The sequence below is a fragment of the Myotis brandtii genome, unplaced genomic scaffold (assembly GCF_000412655.1).
Source record: "Myotis brandtii unplaced genomic scaffold, ASM41265v1 scaffold383, whole genome shotgun sequence".
NCBI classification, from domain to species: Eukaryota; Metazoa; Chordata; class Mammalia; order Chiroptera; family Vespertilionidae; genus Myotis; species Myotis brandtii.
The window spans coordinates 694,294-708,612 of NW_005364711.1; positions in this window are offsets into that span (position 1 = coordinate 694,294).

The window sequence follows — 14,319 nt, forward strand, 5'->3', positions numbered from 1 at the left end:
TTGGGTCAGTCCTTTGACCTCTGTGCCTGTCTCCTGGGGTTGTTGTGAGCACTGGAGGAGTTAATACATGCAAAGCGCTTGGGACAATTCCTGGCACACACACAGGACTCCGTATGTGACCACCATCACCATCACCACCATCATCATCATCCAAAAGAATGAGGACATTTTACAAACTGATATGGAAAAAGTATCAAGATATATTATTAAGTGGGAAATAGGTAAGGTGCAGAGCAGTGTATACAATATACTCTGCTTCACTTTAAAAGTTGGGGGGGAGGGTTAGAAAAATACACACATGTACATATAAATCTACATATATTTGTAAGTGTATATTTACACACACAAAATAAACCTTTTTGGTTAGGCCAGCCACTGCATCGCACAACTCCAGGGGGCACAATTCCAGTGTAGTCCATGTCGATGGCATCCTAGGAACTCAATATAAATGGTGTCCCTTGGACTTGTGCACCACGGGGCCCCTGCTAACTTGGCTGCACGTGGTCACATATCTCTGGGAGAACACAGAGAACCCAATAATAGTGATGGCTCATGGCGAAGACACAGAGGTGGCTCAGAACAGAGGTAGGAAGGAGACGTCTGACAATACAGCCCTTGTGTCTTTTCAATCTGGAACTATGTATGTGTGTGATGGAACACTCCTCCTCCAAGAAGATAAATAACTAAAAGGAGTTGTAAAAATAAATGCGCACACATAAAAGTAATACATAAAAATAATAATACATGTTAGAGAATTTGGAAAATCAGAAAGTATGAAGGTGAGAATTATAATTACACATGATTTTTCTGGGTGTTTCTGTGTGCATGTCTGGAGGGCTTTGAAAAGTAGCATTGCATATAGGCAGGAATGAGTAAACTATAACCTCAGGCCATACTGGGCCTACCACCTGTTTTTGTAAATAAAGTTTTATTAAAACACAGTCTCACACATTTGGTTATATGCCATCCTATGGCTGTCCTCCTGCTACACTTAGTTATTGAGTAACTTTGATTTTGGTAAGTGATTTGCTGCTATTTCTAGTTCAATCTACAAATCTAGTTCTATCTATAAATGCACTGGCATGCTTCCACTAAAAGGCACAGGGAAAAAGTAAGATGACAGCAACAAGTTAAATGAACATGTTAGTTTTGGATTTAGAATTTAAGGAAAACAAGGAACAGAGGTGATCACCACAATGAAACTAATGTTAGGATAAGTGATAACAGACTGGACTTGTTTGCCTATGATAAAAAATAGAGGATTAAGCCGGCTGATGTGACTCAGTGGTTGAGCATTGACCTATGAACCAGGAGGTCACAGTTTAATTCTTAGTCAGGGCACATACCCGGGTTTCAGACTCGATCCCCAATAGGGGGCGTGCAGGAGGCAGCCGATTGATGATTCTCTCTCATCATTGATGTTTCTATCTCCCTCCCTCTTTTTTCCTCTCTGAAATCAATAAAAATAGATTTTTTTAAAAAAAGAAACAGGCTTATAATTTTAATTAAAGTAAAAATAACATACCAAGACAAAGTAAAGACTATCAAAGTGGAGAAAACAGAAAAGGTAATCTCATAAATGAGCTGGGCCTTATTGGAAGTACAGTTTTTAAAATAATTCCCTAGGTTATGACATGGGATAAGAACATAAGAGGAAAAAAACACACCTCCTCTCTTGAAATCTCACCAGATATTTAGTCTCTCAATGTCCAGGGAGACATTCAAAAGTCATTACCCTTTGGGCAGGACTGCCCCATGCACTGTAGGAGTTCAGCATCCCTGGCTCTCCCACTAAATGCCGATAATGGCCCCATTTATAACGACAATCAAAACAACTCCTTCAACTTTTCAAAACTCCCCTGAAGGGCAGTACCACCCCCCTCGAGAACCACAGATACATGTGAAAACAATTTGAAAAGTTAAAAGCACTTTCCAAACACACAGTATGATTAATCTACAAAAACTGCAGTGAATTTTCAGGAGTATATCTGCACTATATAAAAGGAGACTACTGAATTATAAAAGATGAGTGTTTTCTTTTTTCTATAAAACCTATTTCCATTTCTGGAAACATGGCAAGTGAATCGATACACTTACTAAAAACAACTAAGAATTCTGGGTTAGAACAATTTCTTAAGAGGGTGAGTGAGCGGAACAGTTACGGATCCGCAGCCTAGGGACTGAGTGACGAGGAGCTCAGCGACATAGGTGAGGCGCAGTGCTCCAGGGACATTTGTTGAACCTGGAGACCTTGAACTTCGGCATTCATGGCCTCGTAAGTCTTGTGAAGGAGGAGTTAAAGCCTCCGGTCTGCCCAGGGTGGGGAGTGTAATAAGCGATCTTCCAGCATAAAGATGTGCTCTCCCAAGGCCGAGCCTGTCATGGAAGGGTGGTTTTAGAAACACCTCCCACACCCTCCTGGAGCCTGAAGGAAAATCTGCCTGACTTTGCGCTGGAGAGGATATGGTGTGCGTGTGTGTGTGCGTGTGTGTGTGTGTGTGTGTGTGTGTGTGTACACGTATGCCAGGAATCACCACAAAACATGACACAATTTATAGCAAAAAATCCACACTCTTCGGGTGGTCTGAATACCCGAGTAGAGAATGAAACTGGAGTCATCCCAGGAAATAGTAATGCCTCCAGCACCTGGCAGAAGACAAAGTGAATTGTCTATAGAGGAAGCCAAATTTATCCCAGACCTCAAAGTAGTCCCACACATAAAATGTCCAGGAAAATGATCAGGTTAAACTTAAATTACAGAGAGGGGTTGGGGAGAGAGAGAAAGAGGAGGAGGAAGAGGCAATGGAGGCAGAGAAGGAAGAGGAGGGGGGAGGGGGGAAAGGGAGGAGTAGGACGAGGAAGGAAGGAAAGAAGGAAGGAAGGAAGGAAGGAAGGAAGGAAGGAAGGGAGGGAGGAAGGGAGGGAGGAAGGGAAGGAGGGAAGGAGGGAAGGGGAGGCGAGAGGAGGGGAAGAAAGAAACTAAACACAATGGAATATGGTACTAAGAACTAAGAACCAGGAGCAGCAGACAGCTGAAACAAACCTGCAAGAACTTCAGACCCTGGACAGTAAGATGAAGACTATAAAACAACATGTTTAATATGGTTTTTTAAAATCACAGTTTACAATCAATAATATTTTGTATTAGTTTCAGATGCATAGCCCAGCAGCGACAATCATATACTTTACAGAGTGTCCCCCGTTATTTCAAGTACCCACCTGGCACCATCTATAGTTAGTACAATAATAAAATCCATGCATGAAAATATACACAAGGAAAAGAAACTATAAAATATGTTCAAGCAATCTTGGAAAAAAAAAAAAGAACTTCTAGGGAAAAAGAACTCAATGGACAGATTTACTAGAACAATCACATGTGAAGAGAATGTGTAAACTGGAAGACTGGCCTGAAAAACATTTTTATAACACAGCATAGAGAGACAAAAAAAAGGAAATATGAATGAGAGGGGAAAATATGGAGGATAGATCAAGAATTTTAGCAATTTTAAAGTCCCTAAAGGAAAGGAAAAGGGATGGTACAGAGGCAATAGGAAGATATAAGGGTTGAAAATTTCCAGGATGGGTGAAATACATCAACCCACAGAATCAAGAAATCCTAGAGATCCCAATTAGGGCATACATATCCATCTCAGTGAAGTTGCAGAACACCAAAGACAAAGAGAATATCTTAATGCAGTGAGGGAGGAAAGAAAGATTATTTTTTAAAGTGTGACAGACAACTTACTTCTTTGCAGCAGTAGAAATCAAAAGACAATAGATGATATTTTCAATGGGCTGAGAGAAAATGTTTGTCATTTTCAATTCTATATCCATAATGAAAGGTGAAAAGTCATTTTCATACATACAAAAACTGAGAGAATTTGGTACCAACAAGCCTTCACTTAAGGCATAAGAAGAATGAGTCCTGATGGAAGGTGTGAGGAGCAAGAGGAAATAATGCACACAAAAAGTAAAAAATATTGGGTGCATACAGCAATGATAATAATAGGCTTGTGGGTTTTCAAAAGAAAAATTAATAGAATTAACATTCACAACAATGATAGCACATAAGTCAGGAAGGTATAAATGGAGGTTGTGAGATTTTTATATTTTTCAGAAGAATAAATTTATTAAATAACTTTGATTTTGGTAAGTTATTTGCTGCTATTTCTAGAAAATCCACATACAGAAAAGAAACAGAGTTCGTAAACCAGTGAAATAAAAAAACTAAAATGGAAAAACAGTAAATCAATCTAAAAAGGGGCAAGAAACGATAGAGATATGAATGGAACTTTTGAGAAAAATAGAAATAAAACAAAAAAAATAGCTATAAACCTGAAAATATTAGTAATTATGACAAGTATAAACAAATGAAATGCCCTACCCAAAATATAAAACTTGTCAGAATGGATTTTAAAAAATCTAACTATATGCTGCCCATAAAAAAATATGTCTTAAGCAAGAACATATAGAGTTTGAAAATGAAAGAATGGGAGAAAAGGTGCTAAGAAAAGGTGTACTGGCTTTAGCTATATTAATATTAAGCAAACAGATTTAAGGGAAAAAGTATTGCTAGAGACAAAGAAGGTCACTTCAAGATGTTGAGCAATCCCATCAAACAGGAGGATATGTTCATATTAAATTTACATACTCAATAACTTTCCAAACATGTGAAGCAAAAATTGACAATTACCAAGAGAAATAAACAAATTAGCAAGCGTAATGGGACACCTAACCCACCTTTTCCAGTAACTGGTAAAACAAACAGTAAAAAAAAAAGATCATCAATAAGGATAGAAAACTTTTGAACAACACAACACATTTAATACAATTGACCTAAGAGACATTATGTCAGTTCAGGAAACATGCCAAGATGGGATTAGATGTGCCAGAGGTTTACTGGGGGAAAGTGCCTATGAAGGATATAAATAAGGAAGCAGGGGCATATAGGGAGAGACTTCTGACCACAAAGCAGGTCTGAAAGGAATGAGAGAAAGAAGGAAAAGTGAGCAGGAAGAGTTTCAGATTACAGTGCAGTTCTACAAATGGTTTGGCCAGACTCATGGCGTGGCTTTGAGCCAAAGTTGCCCATTAGAGTTTCACCTCCCACAGGAATGGACCTGCCCTGATACCCCCCAACATGCTCAGTTACTGGCTGGGAACAACCCAGGGGAAGAGTGGTCTCAGCACAAATACGTTGGTGAAGCCAGAGGAGTAGCAGTGAGGGCTCCAGTCAACCATGCTCCCCGCAGCAGGAGAGCTGAGTTACCATGTTTATGACCATCACAGACATATTTAGCAGAAGAGCTGAGTGTCACGTTTTCACTGTACCCCAGACATACCCCCAAACTGCAAAATCACATTCAAGTACGCACAGAACCTTTACAAAAACTGACTATATACTAGGTCATAAATCAAATCTCAATAGATTTCTTTTTTAAAAAAGTGTTTTTATTGATTTCAGAAAGAGGAAGGGAGAGGGAGAGAGAGACAAAAACATCAATGATGAGAGAGAGTCATCAATCGGCTGTCCCCTGCCCTGGCAATCAACCTGCAACCTGGGCATGTGTCCTGATCAGGAATCAAATCATGACCTCTTGGTTCATGGGTGGATACTCAACCACTGAGCCACACAGGCCAGGCTCAATACATTTCTTTTTTTTTTGTAGTGTTTTTTTTATTGTTTTATTGCTTAAAGTATTACAATAATACACTTCTTTTTTTTTGTAGTGTTTTTTTTTTGTAGTTTTTTTTAATTGTTTTATTGCTTAAAGTATTACAAAGAGTATTACATATGTCTTTTTTTCCCCGCCCTTGACAATCCCCTGGCCTCCCCTACCCCCCAGTGTCTTATGTTCATTGGTTATGCTTATATGCATGCATACAAGTCCTTCGGTTGATCTCTTACCCCCCTCCCTTCTGCCCCCCAACCCTCTCTGGCCTTCCCACTGCAGTTTGACAATCAGTTTGAGGCAGCTCTGCCTCTGTATCTATTATTGTTCAAAAGTTTGTAATGGTCTCTATTATCCATGAATGAGTGAGATCATGTGGTATTTTTCCTTCATTGACTGGCTTATTTCACTTAGCATAATGCTCTCCAGCTCCATCCATGCCGTTGCAAATTGTAAGAGTTCCTTCTTTTTTACAGCAGCATAGTATTCCATCGTGTAGATGTACCACAGTTTTCTAATCCATTCATCTACTGATGGGCACTTAGGCTGTTTCCAGATCTTAGCTATGGTGAATTGTGCTGCTATGAACATATGGGTGCATATATCCTTTCTGATTGGTGTTTTTGGTTTCTTGGGATATATTCCTAGAAGTGGGATCACAGGGTCAAATGGGAGTTCCATTTCCAGTTTTTTGAGGAAACTCCATACTGTCTTCCATAGTGGCTGCACCAGTCTGCATTCCCACCAGCAGTGCACAAGTGTTCCTTTTTCTCCACATCCTCTCCAGCACTTGTCGTTTGTTGATTTATTGATGATAGCCAGCCTGACAGGTGTGAGATGGTACCTCATTGTTGTTTTGATTTGCATCTCTCGTCAATACATTTCTTAAGTATTAAAATCATATAGACTGCATTCTCTGACAATAACAAGAAGTTACTAGAATCTTCTACTATATACTCAGAAATTTAGATGGGGAGTCTAATAAGAGATCAAAAAATCAGGGAATCAAAGAAGAAAATATAGTGGAGACTAGAACATTTTAAGAACTGAATTACAATGAAAATACATAGTAAAAATTTTGAGATAGAGCTAAATAATGCTGAGAAATATATAGCCTAAAACATCATGTTAAAAAAATTGAACATTAATCAGCTAAGCATCCATTTTATGAAATTAGAAACAGATAAGCAAAATAAACTCAAGAAAGGTAGGAAAGGAAATAATCAACATAAGAGTAGGAATTAATGAAATAGAAACAAACACAATAGAGAAGATTAACAAAGCCCAATGAGACAAAAGATTAATAAAAATGATACACCTCTGATAAGACTGACCAAGAAATAGAGGGAAATCATAAACAATATCAGAAATAAAATAGTAACATAAATACAGAGACTACAAACAATGAAACAAAATAATAAGAGGACATTGTTAAAAATATTTAGGTTACTAAGTTTGAGATCTTATACAAGGCAAACACATTCTCAGGAAAATCTAAATAACTCAAGAAATAGAAACCCTGGACAATCCTATAACCATGAAAGAAACTGAATGTATACAGGAAAAACTTTCGACATTTAAAACTCCAGGCCCTCATGGCATCACTAGTGAGTTCCAGACATTCAAATAACAAATATTTATCATCTTATTAAAGCTATTTCAGAAAATTAAAAAAGAGCTCCCATTCCCCCAACTAATTTTATGAATCTAGCATTACTTGATACCCAAACTTGACAACATAAATGAAAATTTCAGGCTAATCTCTCATGAACATAGATTAAAAAATCATAAACAAAATATTAGCAATCTTAATCAGCAATATATGAAAAGGATAACATAGCATGAGCAAAAAACATAACCATATGCTATAAGTGCAGAAGCATTTGATAAAATTCAGCATCTATTTTTTATGTTTTTTAAACTCTGAGAAAACTTGGAATGGAAGGAAACTTCCTTAACATGATAAAGACTATGCCAAAAACACTGTAGTGGAGGTACTACCAATGCAATAAGGAAAGAAAAAGAAATGAATAGTACAATGATTATAAAAAAATAAATTTTCTGCAGACAAATTATCTGCAAATAAAATATTTGCAGACAACATGGTTGTGTAAATAGAAAATTCAAAGAAATATGCACACACTAGTAGAGTTAATAAGTTGATTTAATAAAATTACTAGATACAAAGTAAATCTTGCAAAAACCAACTGCATTTTTATAACCTAGCTGTAAGCAAGTTGAAATGAGTTTTTAGAAGATGTTTAAATAGTACTGAAAACATAATAAACCTAGGAATAAATCTTCATTTGGCATGTAAAAGTCCTACTCATAAAACATTAACTATAAAACATTAACTATAAAACAATATTAATAATGTTAAAGAAGATCTACGTATGTGGAGAATTGTATCATGTTCATGGGCTGGAAGACTCAAGTTAGTAAAGAAGTCAATTATCCTCAAAATAATCTATAGAATCAATTTACTCCTAATCAAAATTCCATTAGGATTTATAAGTTTCAATTTTCAATTTTTTGCTGCTAAAGATATATAATTATAATTGATTTTTGTATATTGAACTTGTGTTCTGTGACCCTTCTGAACTCATATTAGTTCTAATAACTTTTTTGTAGATTCCTTAAGATTTCTACATAAATAACCATGTTATCAAGAATAAAGAAAATTTTATTCTTACTTTCTAATCTGTATGCCTTTTATTTTTCTCTTATTTATTCTCTTGACTCCATTAAAGTATTAAATAGATTTGGTACAAGCAGACACAAGTGGACATTCAATATCTCACCATTAAGTATAATGTAGATCTTTAAAAATTAAAATATTTTTCAACTACAGTTGACATTCAATATTATATTAATTTCAGGTGTAAGCAAATAGACACTTATATACCGTATGAAGTATCTCCCCAATTAGTTTATAACCCCCTCGACACCATAGTTATTACAGTATTACTGACTGTATTTCCTATGCTGTATCTTATGTAGATTTTTGAAGACACCTTTTATCAAGTTAAAAGAGCTCTTTTTTATTCCAATTTTGCTGAGAGGTTTTTGTTTTTATTATATAGATGTTGGTTTGTAAAAAAAAAAAATTCTACTTAGATGATCGTATGGCTATTTTTTACTGTGTTAATATGAATTACATTGATTTTTGAAGGTTAAACTAATCCTCCATTCTCAGGATAAACCCCACTTAATCATGATGTATTATTCTTTTTACATATTGCTGGCCTCACTTTGCTAAATCTTTGTTACGGATTTTTGAGTTCTATGTTCACGAGGAATATTGGTCTGTAGTTTTCTTTTGTTGTAATGTTTTTGTCTAGTTTGGGTAGCATGGTAATGCTAGCCTCATAAAATGAATTGGGAAGGAATCCCTCATGTTCTATTTTCTGAAAGAGATTGTGTATAATCAGTATTATTTCTTCCTTAGGTGTTTGTCAGAATGCATTAGTGATATTATCTAGGCCTGGTGTTTTCTTTATGGGAAGATTTTTTTAAGTACACATTTCTTTAATATATTTAGAGCTATTCCAGTCATCTACTTCTTGATTGTGCTTTGGCTGTTAGTGTCCTGTAAGGAATTTTTCCATTTCATTTAAATACTAGATTTTTTTTGTCAGAAAGTTGGCATAATATTCCTTTATTATCCTTTAATGTCTCTAGGATCCATAATGATATCTTTTACTCCTGATATTCTTTTATTCCCAATGTTGATAATTTATATCTTCTTTCTCTTTTTTTATTCATTGGTCTGGCTAGTTCACCAATTTTATTGATCTCAAAGAACCAGCCTTTCGTCTCATTGATTTTTCTCTATTGTTCTTTCATGTTGTATATCAGCAATTTCTGGTCTTATCTTTATCATTTCCTTTCTTTAGCTTACAATGTATTTTATTTGGTCTTTTTTTTCTGGTTTCTTAAGATGGAAGCTTAGGTAATGACTTTGAGACCTTTCTTCTTTGCTAACATAAACATTTAACACTGTATATACTTCCCTCTAAACACTGTCTTAGCTATTTCCCACAATATTTTATAGGTTGTATTTTCACTTTCATCCACTTCACAATATTTTCTAATTTCCATTCTGATTTCCTCTTTGACCCATGGATTATTTAGAAGGATATTGTTTAATCACCAAATGCATGGGGATTTCCCAGATCTCTCTCTCTCTGTTATTCAATTCTAATAGTACAATTCCATTGTAGTAAAATAAGCATACAATGTATGACTTCAGTCTTTTTAAAATTTATTAAGACTTGCTTTGTGGCCAACAATACATTCTACCTTTGGTGATTGTTCCATGTGTGCTTGAAAAAATGTATATTCAGCTGTATATTCTGCTTGCTGATTTTGAGTGGAGGGTTTTGTAATGTCATTTAAAAAGTCAAGCTGATGGACTTCTATATCATTAATTATTTTCTCTACTTGTTGATCATTACTAATTAAGATGTGATGCATTCTCCAACAGATTGTAAATTTGTCTGTTTCTCCATTCGTGTTTTTTATTATTATTTTCTAGTTTATTGAGTTATACTTCCATTCGTGTGTTTTTTCATCAGTTTTTTATTCAAGTATTTTGAAGTTATTTTATCAGTTGCACACACATTTAGGATTAGTATGTCCTCTTGATTTTATTATGCCCTTTATCATTATTAAATGTCCTTATTAATCTCTGATATTACTTCATACTCTGAAGCTTGCTTACTCTGATATTAATGTTTTCATAGTGTTTGTTCTTCCATTTGTTTACTCTTAACTTATTGATGTCTTTCTATTTAAGAGGATTTATTGTAGACCGCATATTTTGGATCTTCCTTTTACCCCCAAATCTGAAAATCTCTGCCTTTCAGTTAGAATGTTCACCATTTATATCTAAGGTAATTATCAGTGTGGTGGGGTTCAAATCTACTAACTTGTTACTTGTCTTCTAGTTGTACCATCTTTTCTTTGTCCTTTTGATTCTCTTCTCCTGCTTTCTTTTGAATTGCTTGAGTATTTTTTCAATGACTCCATTTTAATTTCCACTATTGTCATCTTAGGCATACCTTTTTATTATTTTTTAGTGACTGATCTGAAATTTTTAATATACATATTTAACTTAATACAGTCTGTCTTCAAATAATACTAATTCACTTCACATTTAGAGTAAAAACTTCACAATAGTATACTCTATAATCCTCTTCCCATCCTGTGCTATTTTTGTCATATCATTTATTTCTACATATACTGTAAACCCCATAATACATTATTACTATTGTTATTATTATACTTTAAGCAATTATATTTTCAAGGAATTAAAAAAATGAGGGGAATAAGAGTTATATTTTTCTATACATTTACCATTATGGCAGGCTTTATTTTTCTGTATAGATCCTAACTTTCACCAGGCTTCATTTTTCTTCTGCCTGAAGAACTTTTTTTGTTTGTTAAATCCTTACTAGAGGATATTTTTTCATTGATTTTAGATAGAGTGGAAGGGAGGGAGGGAGGGAGAGAGAAATAGAGAGAGGATGAGCAAAACATAAATGTGAGACACACAGATTGGCTGTCTCCCGTACATGCCCCAAGTAGGTCCTGGAATCGAACCTGCAACCCTTCGGTGTACGGGCAGACCCTCTAACCACTGAGAAACACCAGCCAAGGCCTGAAAAACTTCTAATAGTTCTTATAGCACAGGTTTGCTTGTGACAATTTCTCTCAGCTTTGGTATCTGTGATAAAAGTCTGTTTATTCTTCATTTCTCTTTATTTATTAACTAGAGGCCGAGTGCACAAAATTCATGCACGGGGTGGGGGGAGGGTCCCTCAGCCCAGCCTTCCCCCTCTCACAGTCTGGAAGCCCTCAGGGGATGTCCTCTGTGGGAGGTGACCGGGCTGATCAGGGAAAGGCACCACCCCCATCACCCCACTGCTGGCTGCCACTGCTGGCCACCGCAGCCGCCAAGGTGTTTTCATCAACACGGACTCGTCCTTTCACCACAAAAAAATGACAACTTTCTTTGGCATTTTTAAGATGTCTCTTTCATAAGATATGATATTTCTTTCTTTCTTTTTTATCCTCACCTGAGGATATTTTTCCATTGATTTTTAGAGAGCATGGAAGAGAGAGGGAAAGACAGAGAAAAACATCAATGTGAGAGGCACACTTCGATTGGTTGCCTCCTGCATGAGCCCTGACCTGGGCCCCAGCCAGGGAGGAGCCTGCAACCTAGGTTGAACCCAGACCCTGCAGTCCGCAGGCTGAGGCTCTATCCACTGAGCCAAACTGGCTAGGGCAGGATATGACATTTCTTAGCCCCTCCAGCAGCAGACCTTCGTTTTTTCCTCCAGGAGTGAGGTGGAAAACCCTAGATCACCTTCTTCGATTCTTATTACCCAAGTTACCAAAAACACTGCCAGTGGCGTACAGGGAGCTTAGCCAATGAGTGGTCAGAAAAGGTGTTTCCTCTGCAGCTCCCGTGCAGAGGCGGGACTGCTGGCGCACTGTGGCCACGGGGCTGTTGGGCACCGGCCCCCCTGTGGGTTTGTGTCTGTCTCCGCTCTGGCCCTCAGCAGCCCAGCAGCCCAGCAGCCCAGCACCGCGGCCATGGGGCTGCTGGAGACCAGGCCCCCTGCAGGTTTGTGTCTGTCATGCAACTGGCCCCAGTAGCCCAGTGCCATGGCTGCGGGGATGCTGGGGACCGGGCTACCTCCCTGCGTGTTGTTCTCTCAGGCTCAGGGCCGCGCCCAGCCCCTCCTCCTGAACTGGTCATGATCATTACGGCGTCCTGGCCTAATGTGCATATTACTTCTTTTTATATACAGACTAGAGGCCCGATGCATGAAATTCATGCAAGAGTAGGCCCTCGCAGCCCCAGCTTCGTCTGGATGGTGGTTCCACTGTTCGGCCGTTCAGTCGATTTGCATATTATGCTTTTGTTATTATAGATAAGTATTTAATCTGTCTATTCAATTCTTCATTTATTTAAGTCTTTATTCCTCAGAAAAACATTTCTGCTGGCAATGGAATTTTAAGTTGGCATGTGTTTTTTCTATCAGTAATTTAAAGATATTGCTCCATTGACTTTTGGTGTGCATAGTTTCAGAACTTTTGTACACATTGGTATCTCCATTTAGAATGTCCTCTCTCAATCTGGGCAAACTCTGATTCATCTTTTACGACTCATTTGAAACATTTCTTCTGTGACTGTCAGTCACTCATTTCTTGGTGTCCCGATAGTACCTCGAACAGCCTTTGTGGCAGCACTTAGCACATGGTCCTGGGATCACGTATTTATTCACATCCCTGCCCCCTCCTGGAGGATGGGGACTAAGTAGTTCATCTGAACATCTCCCTGCCCTGCATATGATGTTGGGGGAATAAACAAAAAAGTAACTAAGTCATTTATCTTAAAGGATCAACCTGGGGAATCCCCCCCCCACACACACACCACCACACACACACACAGGAGGAAACCACTGAATTAAATGGGAGATTGAGGGCAGCTGTCACTGAATCTCTCCCAGTCATTCTATTTCCATGGCTGTGGTGAAAGGAAGAGGTAGGGAATTCAGAAATGGAAGCAAGTGGAAGGGGTGGTAAATTGTAACAACATAATGGACATCTCACCTTCCCTGAGCACCTGAAGGATCCTGCCGCGTACTTTACTGAGCTGATCGGAAAGTGAGTCTTACCCGTCTCTCTGGGAAGAAGGCAAGAGAGGAGCCAACATGTGCACTGGGTGCCCGTTCAGTGCCAGTGTGACCCCCACCCCCCACCCTGCCTGGGTAATTGAGGGCCGACCATGCAAATGCAATTCCCGGTGTCCTTCACATCACTGTCCCTTTATCACTTCATCCCCTTTCTCCACATCATGTCAGGAGGAATATTCCATTAGGATTCTTCCCAATAAAGTAGGTCTTTTCAGTTTGATCAAAATGTGCTGTGTGATCTATCCCTTCAAGCTCTTGTTCCACGTGTCCATGTGTCGGCTGCTGGCTCCATTGGTCGAGGTCGCTCTGCCTGTCCCCATTGGTCGAGGTCGCTCTGCCTGTCCCCATTGGTCGAGGTCGCTCTGCCTGTCCCCATTGGTCGAGGTCGCTCTGCCTGTCCCCATTGGTCGAGGTCGCTCTGCCTGTCCCCATTGGTCGAGGTCGCTCTGCCTGTCCCCATTGGTCGAGGTCGCTCTGCCTGTCCCCATTGGTCGAGGTCGCTCTGCCTGTCCCCATTGGTCGAGGTCGCTCTGCCTGTCCCCATTGGTCGAGGTCGCTCTGCCTGTCCCCATTGGTCGAGGTCGCTCTGCCTGTCCCCATTGGTCGAGGTCGCTCTGCCTGTCCCCATTGGTCGAGGTCGCTCTGCCTGTCCCCATTGGTCGAGGTCGCTCTGCCTGTCCCCATTGGTCGAGGTCGCTCTGCCTGTCCCCATTGGTCGAGGTCGCTCTGCCTGTCCCCATTGGTCGAGGTCGCTCTGCCTGTCCCCATTGGTCGAGGTCGCTCTGCCTGTCCCCATTGGTCGAGGTCGCTCTGCCTGTCCCCATTGGTCGAGGTCGCTCTGCCTGTCCCCATGTGCAGGAGTTGAGCGTGGTTATGAGCAGGACTCGAGGAGAGCGCCTCTCGTGGGTGGCACTCTGAAACCTGACTTCAAGGGTCAG